This window comes from Spinacia oleracea, chromosome 1 (genome assembly GCF_020520425.1).
Source record: "Spinacia oleracea cultivar Varoflay chromosome 1, BTI_SOV_V1, whole genome shotgun sequence".
In the NCBI taxonomy this organism is placed as follows: domain Eukaryota; kingdom Viridiplantae; phylum Streptophyta; class Magnoliopsida; order Caryophyllales; family Amaranthaceae; genus Spinacia; species Spinacia oleracea.
The window spans coordinates 73,163,544-73,187,420 of record NC_079487.1 but is presented as its reverse complement, the minus strand read 5'-3'; positions in this window follow the sequence as shown (position 1 = coordinate 73,187,420).

Sequence of the window (23,877 nt, the reverse complement as noted above, 5' to 3'; positions counted from 1 at the left end):
TGACCGTCAAGCACGAGTGCTTGGGAGCTCGAAAGAAAATATATATTATGCAAAGGTAAAACAATATTGCCAGACTACGTTGTACGAAGTCCCGTGTCTGGATGTCTCAAAAGATAAAACCGGTTTACGACCTCAAGACAAAAGTCGTCGTTGATACCTATACGTAGTCCCCTAATCAAGGACCCAAGTAGTGGCAAAATTGAGCCGTAAAGACTAGCTCAAGACCATGAAAGGTGATGACCACGAGACAATGGTCCGTCTAAGCACGTTGTCAACCCAAGTTCAGGTTGCAACTGAATCCGAGCATCCCTCGAAAGAATTCGCTCCTACAAGAATGAATAAAAAGAAATTCTCAAGAGAAATCACAAGTAAAAAATGAAATAGGGACTTGTCCACCTCCATCAGGCAAGACCGCGGCACGCGAATCCAAAATCAAAAAGACGAATTCAGGTTCGCTCACCTCCAGCGAGCGGGGCGTCCACCCTTAGCGGATAGGGCTCGCCCACCTTCAGCGGGCGGGGTCTGCGTCACTAGCCGCGCAGGTCCTCAGTTTTCGAAAAATAAAATCTTCAAATTCAAAATAGGCTCGCCATCTTTAGCCGGCGGGGTCTACGTCACAAACCGCGTAGGTCCTTATTTAAAAAAAAAAAAAAACAAACAAACAAACTTCAAAACAGATTCGTCCACTTCTTTCGGACGGGGCGTCCACCCTTAGCGGACAGGCTCGCCATCTTTAGCCGGCGGGGTCTGCGCCACTAACCGCGCAGGTCCTTAGTCACTGCAGCGATAACTTTTTCTGGTTTTCCCTTTTTCCAAAAATTAAAGGATTGGTTTTCCGTTTTTCCAAAAAAGAACGATGTGAGTAGTTTTCCTTTTTTCAAAAAATTAAAGGATTGGTTTTCCGTTTTTCCAAAAAAAAAAGCGATGTGAGTAGTTTTTCCTTTTTTTCAAAAATTAAAGGATTGGTTTTCCGTTTTTCCAAAACAGAACGATGTGCTGGATTTTCCTTCGTTTTACGTCCCATAAAAACAAGGGGGTTTTCTCGTTTAGCTAACCCTGAAAATGAGAATCTTTAAAAACATTCTTACCTCGTGATTGGGCTTGGCCAGGCCCAATTACACTTTATAGCTTTGATTTAGATACTTCCAATGACAAAGTGAGGGAGTTCCTACGCCTCTTTAGATACTTCCAATGACAAAGTGAGGGAGTTTCTATACTATCCGTTGACAAATCCCAATGACACGTGAGGGATATGTCGACACTTCAAGTGATGACCCTTAAGTCAAATGTTATCACTCGGGGGCTCGTGAGACCCTCGCAAAAAAAGTCACCTACACTATGGCTTGTGTGACGGACTCCGTCCAGTACTTTGACCATCGTCTCATCCCGAGACTCAGTCAAAGTGGGGGCTAACTGTAGACACCTACTTTTGTCCCCATTCCCGAAAGGGAAGGTTCGATGATGAGAACATAAATCTCCACTTGGCAACGCATCTCCTATAAAATAACGAATCTCAATCACCGTTTTCATTTCACCCGAAACCTGCTATTTATAGAAACCTGCTATTTATGGAAACCTGCTAAAAATGGTAACTGCTGTAATGGGTAGTTGTTAAAAGTGGCAAGTCATAAAAAATAGAAACCTATCAGAATTTGATGTTGCACTCCAACATAAATCCTAAATGAGATAGAAATTGTGAGAGGAATGCTATTCCTAATATGATTCGAAAATAAGAGCTACGTATTAATTAAAATCCTAACGAGCCTAGAGTTCGTAACGGGCCCAGACGTATCACGTCATAAAGTTAATACGCACTAAAAGACTCGAACAAGTCTCGAACACTCCGGATTCTAAGAGTCCGAATCTGACAAAGAAAACAGCCCAACCCTATTTTCAACGCCCAGCCTTGGGCGTCGAAATCTTTGACGCCCAGAGCTGGGCGCCGAAATTACCTAGGTACGTGTTTGTTCCTAATTCTTCTTGGATTAGATCTCTACAATTCTATCTTTCCACGAACTATTTTCTTTAAATATAGCCCCAAGTTCGACGTGAAAAGGACACACACAATTCATTATTCTGAGTATTGACTCCAACCCCTAAGCCTAAGCCTCAAGCTGCGAAATTGATCACGCGTTCTGTCGCAATCGATCCAAAAATCGAACAGAACGTATCCTGTCCCGTAATTTGAGATTCGTTAAATAAAAGGAGAAATAGCAAAGTCAAAGTGGTTAGTTTTCTGAGAACCGTGACGCACCTCTCAAGGGTGCGTCGTAATGTGCCCCTTCGCATGGTTTAATTGCTTTCCTCGCCCTTTTATGAACTGTTAAACTAATTAAATCTGATTGTTCTATCACGCCTAATAAAGATAATATTTTTGGGAAATTGGATTATCATGATAGGTCCCTTAATACAATCTAAATCAGATAATCGCGCTCGATCTAGTATTATATGTTGCATATTGTTAAAATTAACTCAGATTAGTTTAATAGTTAACGCATGTCCCTTCAATTATTTATGCTGAGCTAGTAAGGATATCCTGCCTCTGGAGTTATCGAAGAGCGAGTACTCCTCTCGGTAGTTACAGTCCCCCGAACCCTCAATCTCTACCTTGCGGGTATATGTTGAGAGATCCCCACACCAGGGATCATAAGGGAACCTATGGCCGTCGTGGTCAAACATAATTGCACTCCCTTTATGTCACGATAACCGGGTTTTGTCAGTTTTTCTCATTGTCGTTAAAAACTGAATGGCGACTCCTATATTACTAGTCAATTGGGTGTAAACTCACAGGAAATCCAATTACACTTGATTTGACAAAAAGAAACGTCACACCCACGAGGGACGAGGTCACGCATTAGCCTCGTGCTTTTTCGACCCCCTCACAGGTTCGTGTGCTAGCAGTGGAGTGTGTGGTCGACTTGTGGCATCAACGTATGGGGCATCCGTCGGAAAAAGTGTTGCAGTCACTTCCTCCTGTGAGTCATACGATTAGGAAAAATAAAAACATTTGTGATGTATGCCCGCGGGCGAAACAATGTAGGGAAAGTTTTCCAAATAGTGATAGTCGTGCAAGTCGCCCATTCGATCTTGTTCATCTTGATTTATGGGGGCCTTACAAAACACCCTCGTCGAGTGGGGCGAAGTATTTTCTTACTATTGTGGATGATTTCTCTAGGGGTGTGTGGATTTATTTATTGTGCAATAAAATGGAAGTTGAATCGTCGTTTCTTAATTTTGTTGCCATGGTTAAATGTAAGTTTACTCAATCCCTGAGGTTTGTTCGTAGTGACAATGGTACTGAGTTTAATTGTTTGCAAGGTTATTTCCTTAAAAATGGGATTATGTTTGAGTCGTCGTGTGTTGGGACACCTCAACAGAATGGGAGAGTCGAGAGGAAGCACCAACATATTTTGAATGTTGGGAGAGCATTACGGTTTCAAGGGAATCTTCCTATAAAATTTTGGGGGGAATGTATTCTGGCTGCTTGTCACTTGATCAATCGTATACCTACACCGGTCCTTGACAATAAAACCCCTTATGAGATGTTATTTGGAAAACCACCATCGTATGTGTCTATCCGGTTATTTGGGTGTCTGTGTTATGCGTATAATCTCCGGAGTAAAGGGGATCAGTTTGCGTCTCGTGGTCGCAAATGTGTGTTTCTGGGTTACCCGTTTGGCAGGAAGGGATGGCAACTGTACGACCTAGAGACACACGAGTTCTTTGTCTCAAGGGATGTCAAATTTCATGAACGGACGTTTTCATTCGCAGACGCGTCGACTATGTTGCCTGAAATGCATGATGGTGATGGGGTACTTGACCAGTGGGGTTTAGATGAGAGTGGGACTGGATGTGCTCAGGAGGTGTCGCCTCCAGGTGACAATGAGGAAGTGTCGTCACCTGCAGGTGCCACTAAGGAGGTGTCATCGCCTGCACTCGACACGGAGGAGGTCTTGTCGCCTGTGAGGGAGGAACAACAACATGATTCACCTAGTCGAATGGAATCAGACATCGTCTCATCAACGACAGGTGTGGATGAGACGACGGGTAGTGATGACTGTGAGACAAGGCAGTGTGTGGAGGATACGGAGTTAGGAAGGGGGAAGCGTGCGAAGTTTTCGTCGACAAAGCTGAAAGACTGTGTGATACATACAATACGGGAAAAATATAGTACTTCCGACAAAATACCTACGGCGTCACCACCCTCAGGTACTCCTTATCCTATCACATATTTTGTTAATTATGAGCATTTTTCGTCAAAGCACAGGCATTATATAGCAGCATTGCAAGAAGGGCAAGTTCCTAAGAATTTTAAACAAGCGATGCAGCATGAGGGGTGGCGTCAAGCAATGGCTGCTGAAATCGACGCGTTGGAGGAACAGGGGACATGGACGTTAGAAAATTTGCCGGAAGGGAAGAAAGCACTGGGGAGTAAATGGGTGTATACTGAGAAGCGTGATGAGGATGAGAATTTGTTGAGACTGAAGGCCCGATTGGTATGTCTAGGGAATCATCAGGAGGAAGGGTTGGACTATAATGAGACATTTGCTCCCGACGCAAAGATGGCGAAAGTTCGAACTTTCCTAGCTGTTGCAGCTGTCAAACAGTGGGACGTGCATCAGATGGACGTACACAATGCTTTCTTGCACGGTGACTTGGAGGAAGAGATCTATATGAAGATTCCTCCTGGATTCCAGAAGAATAACTCTGACAAGGTGTGTCGAATGAGAAAGTCGTTGTATGGGTTGAAACAAGCACCTAGATGTTGGTTCCAGAAGTTGTCGACGGCACTGACGCACTATGGCTTTCGACAATCGCTGTCGGATTATTCGCTCTTCACTGTCTAAAGGTACGTTGCAGCTGAGTGTGCTCATTTATGTGGACGACATGATTATCGCAGGCAATAACAAGTTTGCGCTTGAGAGTTATAAGGCATACTTGAGGGAGTGCTTAAAAATGAAAGACCTCGGGGCTCTAAAGTACTTTCTCGGATTAGAGGTGGCACGAAGTAGTCAAGGGTTCTATGTGTGTCAGTGAAAATATACCCTCGACATCATCTCAAAGGCCGGATTGTTGGGAGCAAAGCCTGTGGACTTTCCCATGGAACAGAATCATAAGTTGGCATTGGCAGACGGGCTAGACCTGCCGGATGGTGAGCGGTATAGGCGTCTGATCGGACGTCTGGTTTATTTGGCTGTCACGCGACCAGATGTCGCTTACTCCGTACATGTCCTATCTCAATTTATGCAAGCACCAAAGGAGGCACATTGGGAAGCATCTTTGCGAGTAGTGAGATACTTGAAGAAGTGTCCGGGTCAAGGTATACTACTACGGTCGGATAGTGCGTTGCAGTTGGAGGGGTGGTGTGATTCGGATTGGGCGGGGTGTCCAATGATGCGTCGGTCGGTGACTGGATGGTTTGTGTCACTTGGTATGTCGCCAGTTTCTTGGAAGACCAAGAAAAAACATACTGTTTCTCGGTCGTCTGCTGAGGCAGAATATCGGTCGATGGCAGCTCTGACGTGTGAGTTGAAGTGGTTGAAACAACTACTACGCGACTTGGGGGTGACACACGACCAAGGCATGAGGATGTATTGCGACAGTCAGTCTGCGTTGCATATTGCACAGAATCCGGTGTTCCATGAAAGGACAAAACACATCGAGTCAGATTGTCATTTCATTCGAGATGCAACCAAGGAAGGGATCATCAGTCCGTCGTACGTGTCGACGAAGGTTCAGTTAGCAGATATCTTCACCAAAGCGTTGGGGAAGGCGCAATTTGAGTTTTTTTTTTTAACAAGATGGGCAATTCGAGATCTACATGCTCCACCTTGAGGGGGGATGTTAAGATATTAGATATTATTCTGTGAATATTCTGTAGAGTCCTAACTAGGGTATATTACCTAATGTGTAACCTAGGGTTTAGGTAACTGAGTTGTACTATATATACGTGTGTGATTAATGAGAATGATACGAGATTACACAATATTTGACAGTTAGGGTTCTAGGTTACGTAGTTTTCGCGTACTTAGTCGTAGTTCATGTATTAGGGATTTCAATGGTGTTAATATATGTGAATGTTGTTACAACTGCGAAAAATGTTCTTAAGAAAAAAGGTCTAAGATCATTCACTTTCTCAACTTTCACCATCGTCTCAACTTTTGCTAGTTGTGGATTCATCCCTACGAACGAAAACATGCAAGTATTTACCCAAAATCCAGGTCTTTTAATAATGTTAATCCCTCAAATCCTACCAGGGAACACATTATTTCCCTCTTTCCTTCGATTTTCGATATGGGTGTTAGGGAAATTCGTCAAGGAAGATGAGATTAAGTATTTGATGAGGAATTCGACGGAGATAGGGTTTCATCACTTGCTTCCTAGCAAGCATTGTAAACTTTTAGTCGTGACCGTTTCTGGGTTCATAATGGTGCAATTTATACTGTTTTGTGCAATGGAATGGGGTTTTGAAGGATTATATGGCCTAAATGTTTACCAAAAAATAATTGGGATATTATTTCAATGTATAAATTCAAGACATACTGGTGAAAGTATTGTTGATCTTTCCTCCATTGCCTCGGCTATCTTGGTGGTCTTCGTCGTTATGATGTTAGTCGTTCTTCCTCTCTATTTTTTTTTCGGTAAATCATTCCTCTCTAATGTATTATTGATTTATTGTACGTGGTAATATTAACATGGCCATAATCATACATGTGCAATTTATTGTTTGTGTGTCTTGCGTTAAAGATTATTTGTTGTGTACGATGGGGTAAATGATTTAGTACGTATGGGAGTCTAATTATTCTATTAGAATATCCGATAAGTAGAGATGCAAAAGTTCGGTATGGCATGTGGACTGGGGTAGGGGTGTTCATAAAAAAAACAAAATCGAAAAATAATCTTTAAAAATACATAGTAGCACACCTAAATCGTGAAAAATATACAAAAGTGGTTCGGGTAAATGATCCGGTTACGGTTGCGGTTTTTGAGAAAATGGAGAAAACTTGAATATTTTCGAATATGTTAAGGGTTGTTCGATATAGTTTTTTGTTTCCAATTTTCTGTTTTTTTAAAACTAAAAGAAAATTGAAAACTATATAAAAAAAAAATAGTTTAACCTAAATTATACTGAGTTCATAATTTAACCTAAATTATACTTTGTATAAATTTGAAGATTATAGAATGAAAACTGAAAACTGGCATTATAATACAAAACAAACCCTTAAATTACGAGTAATAATTTGCACGTACTATTAGGGGCAGATCCAGGAATTTATATATGGGGGGTCTAAAAAAATTATGATTTACTTTCCTTTCAGGAGTTTAAAGTTGAAAGGTGAATTGTCGAAATATTATAGACGCCGTAATACATATGTGGAGAATTACGGAACTTTAATTTTGGATTTTCATAACAATAAAACTCAATACCTAGTCCAAATTACAACAATAACTTGACGCGATATCGATTTAAAATGTAAAAAACGATCATTTCATACTTTAAAAGAGATTTACTTTATTATACTGAACAAATAAACACAAAGACACTAGCTTGTGGGGCATCTATATAATATACTAAAAGAGAGGAAATCAATGTGGTGATGATAAATGTCACTCATTGATTCGCCTCTCTTTTAATATAGATAATATTTTTTAATTTTTTTCAAAAAATAGTATTCCGTATATATAGAATGTTCATTTTTGTTATAAAAATACTATTTATATTATTGTATATAGCTTTTGTTAACTACTCCTACAAGAATATTTTACACATATATATATATACTAAGTATTATGTCCATCTATATACGAAGTATATGATTATTATAGGCGATGAAAATTTGAGTCCAAAATATTTGTGATGTGGGCTTGAATATCTCCACCACAAAGCCCAAATAGGGTACTGATATGGGCTTGAATATCTCCACCACAAAGCCCAAAGAGGGTACAACGATCAATACCGGCCAGCTGGGCCCAAACCTAGAAAGAAGGCCCAAACATTGGTACCTAAACGAAATAAGAACACAACCCCATTTTGGAAGGCCCATCCTCTCTGAGAAGGCAGGTCCAAATTGTAAAAGGCTCATCATTGCGGCCCGAGTGCCACGTGTCCTAAATCCCCAAGGGGCACACACCCCACAGCTAGGGTTGAGGGCACAGTCCCTAAGAAACCCTAGCACTATAAATAGCTCAGATCCCAAGGTAAAAGGGCATTCAATTCATTCCCACCAACCTAAACTTATCTTTGCTCTGCCTTCTCTCTACAAATTACTTATCTCTCTAGCTTATACTTACTTAAGCATCGGAGGGAATATTCCTACGGGAATATTCTTGTTTTGCAGGTTGCTAGAAGTTCGTGCCAGGTCGTACTTGATACCTCCGAGGAACGCGTGCCACGCCAGCACCGTAAAAGATCCCACAACAATTTGGGTTCAAAAGATTGCATCTTAGGATAAATATAGTATTTTTTAAATTGCTTCCAAAATATTTGATTCCAATATATTACATCTTTGGATCCAATAATGTGTAATCCTAATATATAATTAACTTGCCTACTCATGTACGGAGTATTCATAAGAGAAAATGTCTAGAGAGAGAAAGAGAAAGAAAAAGAAACATGAGAGGCTCAAGTTTTCTTATGAGAGGAGGAAAACCCTAATCTGGTCCAGCCCCCTTCCCAAGTTCTTCGCATTTTCAGATCTAGGTTTTGCTCTCCAAAATCCTTCGTCTTCCTCCTTGTCCCATTTTCAGAAAGAGATTCCCCTAAAAATCTCTAGACTAAGCCTTAATAGGGGTAATTATGGCTTCTGCGTTTGTGGATTGGTGCCTCGTTGGTATTGAAATCCGTTTTTACTGTTTCGATCGCCTTTTTGCCTTCTTCACCAAGGCACCGTTGATCCAAGGGTGGAGAGATCTGCTGAGTCATCAAATCTTGGGCTTTGCAACAGTAATGATGGTTTAGACGGGTTAATTAATGTTTTTACTCTAATAATACAAGTCCACCGCCCAGCTTGGACCTATGGAATGGCTTATCCAAATGCAGAAGTTGCAAGATCTCCACTTTTTTCGAAAATCTCCTCAGGGAAGTCACTCTCTAAGCTCTTCCTTGCCTTTTCGATTCTCTTCTGTCATTTACTGCTTGTTTTCGCGTTTTTTCAATGCATGTATTTATTTGAATTGTGTTTTATTTCAAGCTGGATGATGATTACTTTTTGGTTATATTTTTATTTGGTTGTTCTAGATCCTTCTGTGTACAAGAATTGGTTTAGGTGGAGTTGTAGTGTGACCTTTGATCTTCCTAAGTCCCTTAAACAAGTCTATAAATACTCCTTTTTTTTCCCTACGAGTACAATTCACTCTCTTACACAAGTCCTCTCAAAACTCCTGTTGATCTCATCTCTTATCTTGCTTGTTCTAAGTTCTGTGTCCTTGTGTTTAACCTCAGTAATCTTCTTAGTCTTTGGGTTTTAATGTCAAACACTCCTGTTGAGTCTAGCTATGCCTCACTTCTTAAGAAGAACCATTCTGCAGTTTCCAATGAACCTAAACTTGCCAGCTTACCTGGTAATCCAGGTGCTCCCAACTTCTTCAGTAACACCACCCATAGCTCCTTTCTCCTGGGAGGTAGCAGTTCTGATACTGATCCCAATCCCTCACCTAAGGTCAGTACACACAATTCTCCACCACACGTTCCTAGTTCGATTAATGCCACCATCACTTTAGATGCTCCTAAACTTGACCATGACCAAATTACGCTCATGGAAGCCACCTGTCTTTTTGGGAAAGTATGGGGTGAGTTTGTCCCTCAAGTTGCTGTCACTGGTAGAATGAAAAGAGACTGGACTTTTATGAGGGGGGAGGTGTCTTTTAGGTTTATAGGAAATGGGTGGTTTCTCATCAAGTTTTCTAACCCTTTAGACAAGGATGAGGTTTGGGAAAATAGGCCATGGTTTTTTCAAGGTTTGAACTTTGTGTTAATCCCTTGGAGAGCTTCCTTTAAGGCCCAGTTCAATTCCATCACTCATGTTGATCAATGGGTGAAAATTCCTTTTCTCCCCACTGAGTATTGGACTTGGCATTACCTCAATCAGATTGCTAGTTGTGTGGGTCAACCTATAAAACTTGATAAATTCACTTCTGAAAATGCTGAGAAAGGCCAATTTGCTAGAGTGTGTCTCAACCTTGACATAACCAAACCTGTTCCTAGATCTATAACCTTGAATTTTGGGTATGATATTCAGGAGTAATTCCTCTCTTATGAAGGAGTGTGGGAAGTGTGTCCTCTCTGTGGTGACCCTAACCACTTTCTGAATACCTGTCCTAAAAGGCCACCACCATGTCTTGAGTTGGTTGTGGCCCAGCTGGATGAGGCTAAGCTGTCCATGGGAGTGACTGGTGAGGCTAGTGGTCAAGCTACTCCTACTGACTGGTTGGCTGTGGTGCCAAGAAGGAGAGCTAAGCCTAGAAGCATTCCAAGAAAAAACCAAGCTAAACCCTACCACCACCCCACCACAAATCACACCAGACCAACTACTTCTCCTCTGCATTAGTCTGAACCTGGTTTGCCTGCCATTCCCCTAGCTAATAGCTTCCAGGGCCTCCAGGATTTCCAAGTGTCCACTGGTGATACTATTACTCTCAACCCTCCTAATATTCAACCTTATGAGGATATTCTACCTGATTTTGACCCATTAGAGCTTGCTCCTCATGGTGTCAAGGAGGTGCAGGAGGATGATGAGCTTGACATGGATTTGGAAATCTATGATGGTGATGGGTTTGATGCTAATGACCCTATTTTCTCAAACTGTTCTACCTCCATGGAAGCTGAAAACTCAAAGAGAAGGAAGAGAGATGATGGTGATCTCTCTCCTTCACCCTCTACTAGATGATCTAGTTGTTCTTATGGCTGCTGACTTTTTGGATGGTTATTTGGATGTTGTCTCCCATACTTCTTTTTTACCAGTTGCTACTGGTTGGTATGCCTTTAGGGCTTAGTAGTTATGTGCTTAGCTTAAATTATGGATGTTAGCTAGTTTTTCATATGATTGTAATGTAATCGACTTTTATATTTACAATTATATACTATTTAATTTAATTATCTATATAATTGGATACTTTTTATATGACGTATGGAGGTTAATCATTGGCGTGGTCCAATTGTAATATGTAGCAGGAAAATCGATTATACAACAAATTTATCAAGTGCGGCTCATTTATAGGCCAAGTGTGACTCATTTTTATGCTTGTGCTGCCCATTTCTATGTCAAGTGCGGGCTCATTTTCAAATGTGGCAGCACCAAATATGTCAAGTGCGGGCTCCTTTTCAATATTGGCAGCACCAAATATGTCAAGTGCGGGCTCATTTTCAAAATTGGCAGCACCAAATATATCAAGTGCGGACTCATATTCTAAAATTGGCAGCACAAAATATGTCAAGTGCGGGCTCTGTTAGGTTATGATACATATGACATTACATAGATCATGCGGAAACAACCATTAATCCAGGACAACATATTATTTACACATAATCATATAGCATAATTTAGATGCATACTCTTTGTTGCGTGCCCTCCCTAGCTGCGCCCGAACCGAACAAGAACAAGTCTTTAGGACTCCAAGTGTCGTCCCTCCGTAGATAGTCCACAGCACGTCCGGATCCGCCTTAAGATTGACCAACTAGAATCGCCCTTAAGGTACTAGAAAATTTCGGCACTTTATGAGCAAGATGTGTGTTTTAATTTTCTCTCAAAAAAACTCACTTTTGAATACTTTGAAACTCGTTATAAATTGTGAACCCAGGCCACATATTTATAGGGTTATGGAAAGGGAATTGGAATCCTATTCAGATACAAATTAATTAAACCTAGAATCCTACAAGAACTCTAATTTAATTAATTTATCAAATAGAATTAGGAATTTAATCATTAACCGAACTCTGCACGTTTTAGGAAACGTGCACGAACACAAACACTTACGCACACACACACGGCAGCCACGATGGGCCGCCCATGCGTGCGTGCGAGCAGCAGCCCACGCAGCGAGGCCTGCGCGAGCCACAAGCCCACGCAAGCACCCGCGCGCGCTGCGCGCGCTGTGCGCGCTGCCACGGCCTGCTGGGCCTGGCCTTGCGCTGGGCCTGGCGTGGCTGTTTGTGTGGCGCGCTTGGCTTGCTGGGCGATGGCCTGGCTTCGTGCTGGGCCCTCGTCCGGCAGGCCTCGTCCGATGCTTATTCGTACGATACGCTTCCGATTAAATTTCCGATTCCAGAATTCATTTCCGATACGAACAATATTTAACATTTCCGATTCCGGAATTAATTTCCGTTTCGAACAAATATTTAATATTTCCGTTTCCGGAATTATTTTCCGATTCCGGTAATATTTCCGATTCTGACAATATTTCCGTTTCCGGCAATATTTCCGATTCTGGTAATATTTCCATTTCCGATAATATTTTCCGACACGTACCATGTTTCCGTTTCCGGCAACATCTACGACTTGGATAATATTTATATTTCCGATACGATCCATATTTCCGTTTCCGGCAATATCATCGTTTCCGGAGTATTCATTTCTTGCCTGTGACGATCTTAGCTCCCACTGAAACCAAGATCCGTCGGTTCCGAATATTCATAGATGGAGTATTTAATGCCATTAAATACTTGATCCGTTTACGTACTATTTGTGTGACCCTACGGGTTCAGTCAAGAGTAAGCTGTGGATTAATATCATTAATTCCACTTGAACTGAAGCGGCCTCTAGCTAGGCATTCAGCTCACTTGATCTCACTGAATTATTAACTTGTTAATTAATACTGAACCGCATTTATTAGACTTAACATAGAATGCATACTTGGACCAAGGGCATTATTTCCTTCAGTCTCCCACTTGTCCTTAGGGACAAGTGTGCATTTCCTAATTCCTTCGTCGCTCGATGCTTGCTCTTGAACATAAGGTAAGAGTTGTCATCCTTATTATGTCCAGAGGTGTTCCTCGGTTTCAGAGTTCAACTGATCAAATAAACAGATAATCATAGCCTATGATTCATCCGAGCACGGCCATGCATTTCACAGTTTCTAGCTCTCCGAGTGGCCTTGTACAACTTTTAAGCATCTCATCCCGATTTATGGGAGGACAATCCCAATCTTGCGATCTTGAGATTAGACTTCGTTTGATAGGTGATTACCTGAGCGTTGCCTTTATAGCCTCCTTTTACGGTGCGACGGTTGGTCAACGTCAAAGCAACCAGTTCTCAAACAAGTAATCTCAAATCACTCAGGTATTGAGGATTTAGTGTCTAATAATTTAATGAAATTTACTCATGACAGATTTTCATCTCTTACAGTAAAGTTTCATAGGTCTTGTCCGATACTAGTCTTCCCAAAGTAAGTATCTTTGCAAATGATTATGACATTGCCATGTCCACATAGTTCAAGAAACAGAACTACTAGTCATCTTGCATTCTAATCGTCTAACGTTTTCTATGCGTCCAATTTTATAGAAAACTCCGACTAGGGACCATTTTCAACCTTTGACATTCAAGTTCACTTGATAGACATTTCTTAGTCACAGGACTGGTCCTGACAGTCTATCTTGAATATATAGTCAAATTTGAAGGGACTCATCATTTAATACTAAACCAAGATTAAATGGAATATGAAAATACATTTCATATATGATAAATGTTCAACCCCAATGTTTTATAACCATGGGCCTCAAACCCATCTTCTAAAACAATTCATGGAATTCAAAGCTATGCTTGATTTCCAGTGCTACAACGTGAGTGTTGCTTCTCACTTGTTGCATAGGTTTAGTTATCATGCTTTGCCAATCTTAATATCCTTTTCATCGAATGTTCTTCGAGATATGATGATAAGATCTTTTCGAGTTTGTTTATTTTGTGATCTAGTCTTTCTTGCTACATTAGTGGTTCTACGCATTTTGCAATGAAGGACCATCAAGTTAGCAGACGTTTTTCTTGCTTTCAAGAGTGGTTCTGCGCATTTTTCAATGAAGAACCATCAAGCCAGCAGATAGGTGATCTACCCAAGTTCAGTGAAGAACTTTAAACAACTCTGTTTTATTGCTTTGTAGGCAATAATTACTTTTACTTCAACTTTATAGGTTGCTAGTGATGCTTTGTTTGGAATTACTTATCCAAGCAGTTCACAGATATGTGGAATACTTTCCAGCTGTATCTTAGAACATAGAAATTAATATTTTAATTTCCCACGCAACAACTCATGGTCTCCAATCCATGTTGCCATTTCAAAACACGATGCTCTATAGCTCGTCCTTATCAATGGTTAACTCCAAAGGGTCTTGCTTGATCCTTTGCCAGTGTTTATGCGTGTAGCATCAATATTTAGCATATCTTTATTTCCTTGAATCAAGAACTATTCCTATGTACCATTTCAAGTACCATAAGTATTCTTGATCTCAATCTAGTTGATCTTCACTTAGATCAATAGAGATTGGTATATGTTCGTCATGCCTAAAGTCATACGATACGTTTTTGGCGATCCTCATATTATATCATACATGATAAATTCTTTTGCAGAATATTTCCCAATTGAATTCTATTCATGTAACTTTAGCTTATCTAGTTTCAGTAGATACTAAATTCAGCTAAATTCTTTGACATATAATATAGGTTAAGAATCTCATTTAGACTCTTTGATGTTTAACTTAGTAAATGCTTATACATAGTTAAAACATCCTTTACTTAGATTTATTCACATGGGTCGAATATCTCCAATGGAGACTTTCGTGTTTGATTTAGTAAATGCCATTACTTAATCCAAAACAATATCATAAGATCTTTGTAAATAGATCTTAATACCCAGTATGTACTAAGTTTCGCCATGGTCCATCATTGATGAATAATCTCAAATCTAAGTCATTAGCATTTGAATGTTATTTTACAATAGAGAGATATGTGTGTGATACACATAGGACCAATTAAGTTTTTATGTACTCCCACTAAACTTCTTATACATCTATAAGAATCATGTACATTTTATGAAACTAAAATACTTATTAGCTTCACTAAAATACAGTTCCAACTCCCAATTGCTTGCTTAAATCTGTACTTAGATTTCGTAAGCTAGCTTTCTTTTCAAGCATTTATTTGGATCCACAAATCCTATGACATTCCATGTACATAGTTTCTTCCATCATTTGATTGAGGAATACGTTTTGTCATCCAATTGTCATATGTACCAATATGCAATCATTGCTTGAATTATAGACTTGAGCATTATGATTATGCATGAGGTTTCAACACAATCCATGCCATGAATTTGCTTGTAACCTTTAGCAACTAATCTAGCTTTGTGTGTGAACACAATTCTTGTTTGATGGTTTTTATCCTTAAAACAAACCTGCAACCAATAGGTGTGAAACTATTCTTGCAAATCAACAAAATTTCAATTTTGTCATCAAAACATTGAGTATGGTTTATGGCCTCTAACCATTTAAAACATTTGAGTCTATATATGGCCTCTAACCATTTTAGGGAATCTAGGTTTCGTCATAGCTTTCTTACAAGTCACAAACTCATTAATCTACATGATAATAGTTTGACTGCAAGTTGTAGGTTTCTTCACTATTTAATAGAAGAATCTCATAGTTTCATTGACCTGATCTCTATGTTTCTTTACTATCTAATAGAAGAATCTCATAGTTTCAGTGACTTGAATTCTATGCCTACTTGGGTATAGAACATCAAACATTAGAATATCAATAGCCACTTAAAGTCCTTTGAATATTCTGTTCTCCTTGAAGCACTTGTAAAGTCTTCTAAGAGATGTCTATTCTTTAAAGCCACTTCTAAAGTCTTAAAGAATAAGTTCGGATTTTCTGAAGCACTTCGAAAAGCCTCCGGAATGTCCGTTTTATGTTTGTTGTTCGCCTCGAAAACTTTCGAGGTCTATTTTCTCCCACTTGTCATTTTGGAAACGAATCTCCAAAAGGACATTATTTCGAGCAAACAAACATTATGTTCTCAAAAATTCGTGGTAGAAACAATACCCTTGTGTCTCATTTGAATAAATCACAATGAAACATATATCTATACTTGGGCCTTAGTTTGTTGAATAACAAACACTAAGCTCCCACTGAGTTTAGGAACTCTTTAGATATATTATGAAAAGATATTCTGAAATTACTTTTCAATAGCTTTGACGAATTTGGTTTAGTTTGGTGGTAGTTGAGCATTTTGTTTTAGAAATTATAGGAAAAGTCTTTATGATTCATCATTGATCGAATCAAGTACTAATTGACTTCGATCATTCCAACGTAGATATGCCATATCTTATGGAGCTAGATTGTGAAATTACAACACACAATCATTGATGATCATATTTGGTCTCAAGTAATCATCAACATGATCTAACCTAGATCTTTATGATTTCTTGCCAAGTGGATTTTATACTTCTGAATCTTTGAACTAGCCAAACAGATTCAACTTATATCACATTTGAGTAAATAAACCTATATTCACTCGAATCCATGTGAAATAATAAAGTCATAAAATCTTTCTTTAGCTTTGAACTCTATTGTCTAGGCGTTCTAACAATAGTTCATATCTTTTGTTACTTTCAACAAGTAAGACTAGTTGTCTTAAATTGATCTAGAAATCAATGAACTTTCAAAAGTCCATTAAAATAGAGCTTTTGAATGTTAACTTGTTGATATGGTCTAAGTAACAATGCCAAAGATTAGTGGAACTCAAATCAAGGGGTTGATTTGAACCTAGTAAAGTTCTTTAAAGTGTTGTTTGTTTTAATCAAGCATATTGACTCATTCCGTAAATGACCATTTCATTCAAATAAACAAACAAACAAGCATTTTTTTTTTTGTTCTTCTGAATGTGAGTCTTTCTGTGTTTGAAGCAGAAATTTAGGTATGCTGATTATGGAACAAAATAGCCATTTAGTTCCAGCCTTTGAAAGGACTTAAAACAAACTAGATGACCCTACAACTAATGTAGCATTGCCATGCTTCATTTCCCACTTGTAGGTCATTAGTGTATCCTAGCTTCCATTGTTTGAGTTATTACCGAAGTAAGAACCTCAAGCGGTATATGATACCAAGGAAGTTTGATTGCTAGGTCACTTCTCTTTAAACATAAACTTATAGGTAGAAACGGAATCGTAAATTCCTTTCATTTGTTCCTCGTTTTCCTATTTCTTGTACCCTTTCTTATAGTCTTAAGAATTGAATTCTTTAGTGTTGACTTTTATACTTTGTTAGACATGTCCAATGTCACCCCAACAAGGTTTTTACCATTTTAATTTATGTTGAATATTCTGTTTCAACTAGATGATCTTACAAGAAGCTTCTAAAGTTCTCTAAGCATCGATCTATTCGAATGTCTAGGGACTAGACTCATTCGAGAATTAAATGGACAAAGATATTAGGTTGTTAACCATTGGTAAAGCTGAGCGTTTAAGCTCAATGCTTTATGATCTCAAAACTACATTGTATTTTGAATTCACAAGCATCAATTGGTTTGCCATTCGATTTTGATCTTCGAAAACAACCATAAAAGTCGCTAAAAGAAACGTACATTTTAAATTGCTCACTTTCTCTCATTTCCGTGAATCGTTCTTGGATTCACTACCAATCGAGGAAATTTACTGTTACCTTTCTAAAAGGATTTATTGCAGTGCAAGATATTTAATTATAAACAATAATTAAAACATACATTGAAGCATGCAAAGTCTAAACATTTATCATGAATAATAACTTGAAATTAAAGCAACCATGCAATTCAAACAAGTTATTAGCATTTTATTCGATTTTATTGTTCCGGCAGGTGTGAATAAAATGATTCCAAGATCCTAAAATCATTGAAGAACTAAGCACAGTTTGTCGACTTAATCCTAAAACATCTTAGGTAAGCAAAAGCCTTTTGCTAATAGTCTAGAAACTACTCTTGGTTGATAGGTACGTCTAAGAACCTATTAGGTAAACCTATCGATTTTGCCACGACATAAAAGGACTCCTTACTTATATCGTTGAGTTTCACCAAAACTATCATGTACTCACAATTATTTGTGTACTTTGCCCCTTTAGGACCAATAAGTAACACCTCGCTGAGCGAAAACTATTACTAGATTGATGTAAAGGATATCCAAGCAAGTGTATATTTTGGCATGGCACCTTTTAACTCAATTTTTAAGTTTGGAACTTAAGGCTCTTACTATGTTGGTTAGATTTTAAGTGAACTAAAATCCTTCATCATGCAACATAATCAAGCCACAATCTTATGCATAATTAAGACATATTTAAAGCAATAAATAACTTAAAACATGCATAAGATAAATGTGATCTAGTATGGCCCGACTTCATCTTGAAGCTTTAACTTCAAAGTCCGTCTTGAAAATCTCCGTGGGAGGCACCATTTTCTTCAAATAGGATAAGCTATAATTAAAACTAATTACAACTATTTGATGGTACGCAGACCATATTTGAATTGAAAAACAACTTTGGTACTTTAGACCAATTACATTCAAATTAATGGTACGCAGACCATATTTTCTATCCTATTTGGGCCATACTAGTCACTTCATAACCTGCAAAACAGTACATATACAATATATACCATTCACCCATTCATTATCATGAATGGCCCACATAGCTGGTTAGTAAAACACATTATGCATCACGTAAACATTTGCAGCAATTAATCAAGGGCACCAATAATCTACCAATTATTCAGTCCTTATTAATTCTAATCAAGTTGTTTTAACCTTAAGGATTTGTAGACTTAATCAAGAGTTTATGACTAAAAAGCGCTCCCACTTAAACCAATAAATTTATATGCTTTACTAATTTTAAACATAAAAATGTATTTCTAGTCTAACCGGAAACATACAAATTTAATTAAAATTTAAAGCTCATATAAATTTATAATTGAATCCAAATTGTTTAATTTAATTTCAGTCGTATTTAAATTAATTCATGATTTTAATTTTAGTAAAATAATTAGAATAAATAAAATTTATTATAATTACAATATTCAAAATTAAAATCCAAGAAAATAATTTAAATTATTAATTTTAAAATTAATTAAAATTACGTGAACTGAAATTTTCAAATTAAACATTCAAAACGATCTTTAATCGTAACGCAAACACCCTACGCGTTGCACGCCCATGGGCCGCACGCGCACATGGCCATGTGCGCGCGGCCCATGCGCTCGTCGCATAGCTGCTGCATCCCCATCGCAAGCCTCCGCACGCATTGGTGCTCGCTGCGCGCGCCAGCGCTCATCGCACGCGAGCTATCGCTCGCAGTGCGCACGCGACATCGCTCGCTGGGCGCGCGACATCGCTCGCTGGGCGCGCGAGCCATCGCTCGCTGGGCGCGCGACATCGCTCGCTGGGCGGGCGACATCGCTCGCTGTGCGCGCGAGCAATGCTGGCTGTGCGCGCGAGTGCGCGCGAGTCCTCGCTCGTTGTGCGCGCGAGCAATGCTGGGCGCAGCGCTCGTGGCACGCGAGCTTGCGCTCGCTGCGCGCGAGGCTGCGCGCTCTTGTGCGAGGCAGCGCGCGTTGTGGCGCAGCTCGCTTGCTGCCCACACGCGACTGCCTTGGCTCGCCCTTCGCCCATGCCCATTCGTCCATTGCTCGTGGCACACGACACAAGGCAGGGCTGCTGCCTTGTGCTCGTGCACTACGCCCTTGCTCATTGCATTCGTGCCGCACGGGCGACTAGCTCCCTTGCTCGTCGTCGCATGCCCGCATTATACAACACCCCTTAAGGGTAACACGAAGCGTCCATTGCTTCGTGCGTGCAAGTTTTATGAACGAATCGCATAAAAATTTAAAATTTATATTTAAAATTAATGACAAATTAATAAATAATATTAATTTCATAATTTTAGGGCGAAAAATCGAAAATTTATTATCCAATTGATTTACAATTTTTATGGTGGTTTTTAATCATAGGTTTCTAATTAAATTATAATTAATTATGAAAATCAAATTAATTCTAAATTATTCTAATTTTCAACAAATTAATCATAATTACAAATTAGATTGCATAATTAACAAGGCTAGGCATTCAAACTTGTTAAACATATACAGTAGGTCAATCAAAAATTCAAGATTTATCAACAAGAATCGCAAATATTTAATTTAACATCTTAAATTTACGAAATTTTGCATTCGAAAAACTAAAACCTTCGAAAAGTCATAGTTGGGCTTCGAATTTGAGAATTCTGGGTTCGGCAGAAAAATACTAGTTTTGTCAAAATTTTAGAATGCCTTTTACATGCGGAATTGACACAAAAATCACTCAATTCGGATGAGTAACGAAGAAACTGCCGAAAAACTGCGTACGTATAATTAAATAAACGCAATTTGCAATTAATTAACAATTACGAAAATTAATCACCCCTTTTAATTCTTGCAAATTTGTAATATTTAACCATGTTCATGCAATTTAGATTATGAAAATAATAAGGGGCTCGTGATACCACTGTTAGGTTATGATACATATGACATTACATAGATCATGCGGAAACAACCATTAACCCAGGACAACATATTATTTACACATAATCATATAGCATAATTTAGATGCATACTCTTTGTTGCGTGCCCTCCCTAGCTGCGCCCGAACCGAACAAGAACAAGTCTTTAGGACTCCAAGTGTCGTCCCTCCGTAGATAGTCCACAGCACGTCCGGATCCGCCTTAAGATTGACCAACTAGAATCGCCCTTAAGGTACTAGAAAATTTCGGCACTTTATGAGCAAGATGTGTGTTTTAATTTTCTCTCAAAAAAACTCACTTTTGAATACTTTGAAACTCGTTATAAATTGTGAACCCAGGCCACATATTTATAGGGTTATGGAAAGGGAATTGGAATCCTATTCAGATACAAATTAATTAAACCTAGAATCCTACAAGAACTCTAATTTAATTAATTTATCAAATAGAATTAGGAATTTAATCATTAACCGAACTCTGCACGTTTTAGGAAACGTGCACAAACACAAACACTTACGCACACACACACGGCAGCCACGATGGGCCGCCCATGCGTGCGTGCGAGCAGCAGCCCACGCAGCGAGGCCTGCGCGAGCCACAAGCCCACGCAAGCACCCGCGCGCGCTGCGCGCGCTGTGCGCGCTGCCACGGCCTGCTGGGCCTGGCCTTGCGCTGGGCCTGGCGTGGCTGTTTGTGTGGCGCGCTTGGCTTGCTGGGCGATGGCCTGGCTTCGTGCTGGGCCCTCGTCCGGCAGGCCTCGTCCGATGCTTATTCGTACGATACGCTTCCGATTAAATTTCCGATTCTAGAATTCATTTCCGATACGAACAATATTTAACATTTCCGATTCCGGAATTAATTTCCGTTTCGAACAAATATTTAATATTTCCGTTTCCGGAATTATTTTCCGATTCCGGTAATATTTCCGATTCTGACAATATTTCCGTTTCCAGCAATATTTCCGATTCTGGTAATATTTCCATTTCCGATAATATTTTCCGATACGTACCATGTTTCCGTTTCCGGCAACATCTACGACTTGGATAATATTTATATTTCCGATACGATCCATATTTCCGTTTCCGGCAATATCATCGTTTCCGGAGTATTCATTTCTTGCCTGTGACGATCTTAGCTCCCACTGAAACCAAGATCCGTCGGTTCCGAATATTCATAGATGGAGTATTTAATGCCATTAAATACTTGATCCGTTTACGTACTATTTGTGTGACCCTACGGGTTCAGTCAAGAGTAAGCTGTGGATTAATATCATTAATTCCACTTGAACTGAAGCGGCCTCTAGCTAGGCATTCAGCTCACTTGATCTCACTGAATTATTAACTTGTTAATTAATACTGAACCGCATTTATTAGACTTAACATAGAATGCATACTTGGACCAAGGGCATTATTTCCTTCAGGCTCATTTTCCAAATTGGCAGCAATTGAAACATCAAGTGCTGCCAATATTTTGGCAGCACTTGAGAAACATCAAGTGCGGGCAGGCCATGTGCTGCACATGTAAAAGCCCGCACTAAACCCATTAAAATGAGCCCGCACTTGAGGTTTTTTCCTCTAGTGATATTCTACAGGTTCTTTTTTTACATCTTTTGTAAACCTGTTGACAGTAAGTTAGCTAGACATGTAACTACTGTAGTTGTGTTTAGTCATATCCAGTCCTATAATGTACCTAATAGTCATATCAATATAATCATGGATTTAGCTCTTATTTGCCCAGTTAGTAACTGCTTGTGTTGTTGGCTGCCTTGGCCCTGCGTTTTCATTTATTGTAAACTGTGGAACAGATGTCTTGCCTTGGTCATGCCTATGGTCTCTCTTTGGATCTCTAATTGGCTCCATTACAAATGGAGGAACCTGAGAATCAGGATGCTCTTTGTTTGGAACCTCTTAATTGTGTCCAAAGATGACCTGAAGCCCCTATCCTATGATGCAGTACGGATCATCACTTGGTCCCTACCTGAGGATCTCTTTTTTATGTCCATTTTACACTACTGCTTGCTCCCTACTATTCTCTGCACTAAGTGTTTCCTAAACCAGTTAACTATACCTTACTATACTGGATTAACTAAGCATGTCTTATCTTTTGCTCTCAGCTGGATGAAGACTAGTCTTTGCATTACACAGTACACGCCTTCGCTCTTATGGAGAATGTGCAAGCAAAGCCACTTAATTGATCAACACTTTGTAGCTTCCTTAAGCTCTTTCATTTTTCTCATCTTATACCTCAAATGGCCTCTTATATATTTGTCTGTTTCTATTCTTTTAGCTTTTATCTGTGACAACTGGAATCGGACTTTGATCCGCATGGAACTTTATGGGCTAAAGGCCTGTGTTTTTTCTGCACTTTCTTATGAGAATTCTTACATGGAATATACAAGGAGGTAAAAAGCTCCAAGCAATTGGTGTATAACTCACTATATCACTACCTTCAAGCCTGACATCCTATTTGTCCTTGAGACTATGACAGCTAATGCCACAAGCAAAAATGTAATCAAAGGATTTCGTTTTCAAAAACACATAATCATAGATCCACTCAACCATAGTGGTGGTCTATGGGTATGTTGGAATAATGACTCCTTACTTGTACAAAATTACACTCTAGTCAATAGATGTGCTCATCTGAACGTTCTATATAAACCAACCAACGAGCAAATTCTAATTTCAGGGGCTTATTTCCCAGCCCAGAATGAAGATAAACCTTCCTTTTGGGAGTCAATGTCCACTTTTTACGAAAACATTCATATCCCCTGGATCCTAGTAGGTGATTTCAATAAACTCCTACACCCCTCAGACAAAAATGGTGGTAACCCAATCACTCAAAGACAATGCCAAAGATTTCCACGTTTTTTAACACGCACAAACGCTACAGACATAACTTGCGTTCAGCAATCTTTTTCCTGGAAATCACAATCTCACCCAGGATTATATCAACGTCTTGATAGGGCTATCGCAAGCTATAATTTCATAGACAAATTCCCCAATGCAACAGTTAAATATGGTACCTTCACTAGCTCTGATCATGCACCTATGTTTTTCGATACAAATACAGACGTAATTATGGGAAATAGACTGTTCAGGTTCCAAAACTCTTGGACCCTGGAAGAAGAACCAACTAAAATTATTAAATCAAAATTGAATTCCAATATCCAAGGCTCAAGATTTTTTAGAATTCGAACCAAACTAAGCAGTATAAAAGACAATCTGAAAATTTGGGCAAAAGATAAATTTTCGCACAAATCTATGCAGCTGAAGGCTAATGCGAATAAAATTCAAGAATTAGAAGACAAGTTAATAAACCAACCCTTGAACCCTATATGGAGAAATCACCTTCTTAGAATGCTCAATCAGAGAGAGAGAATC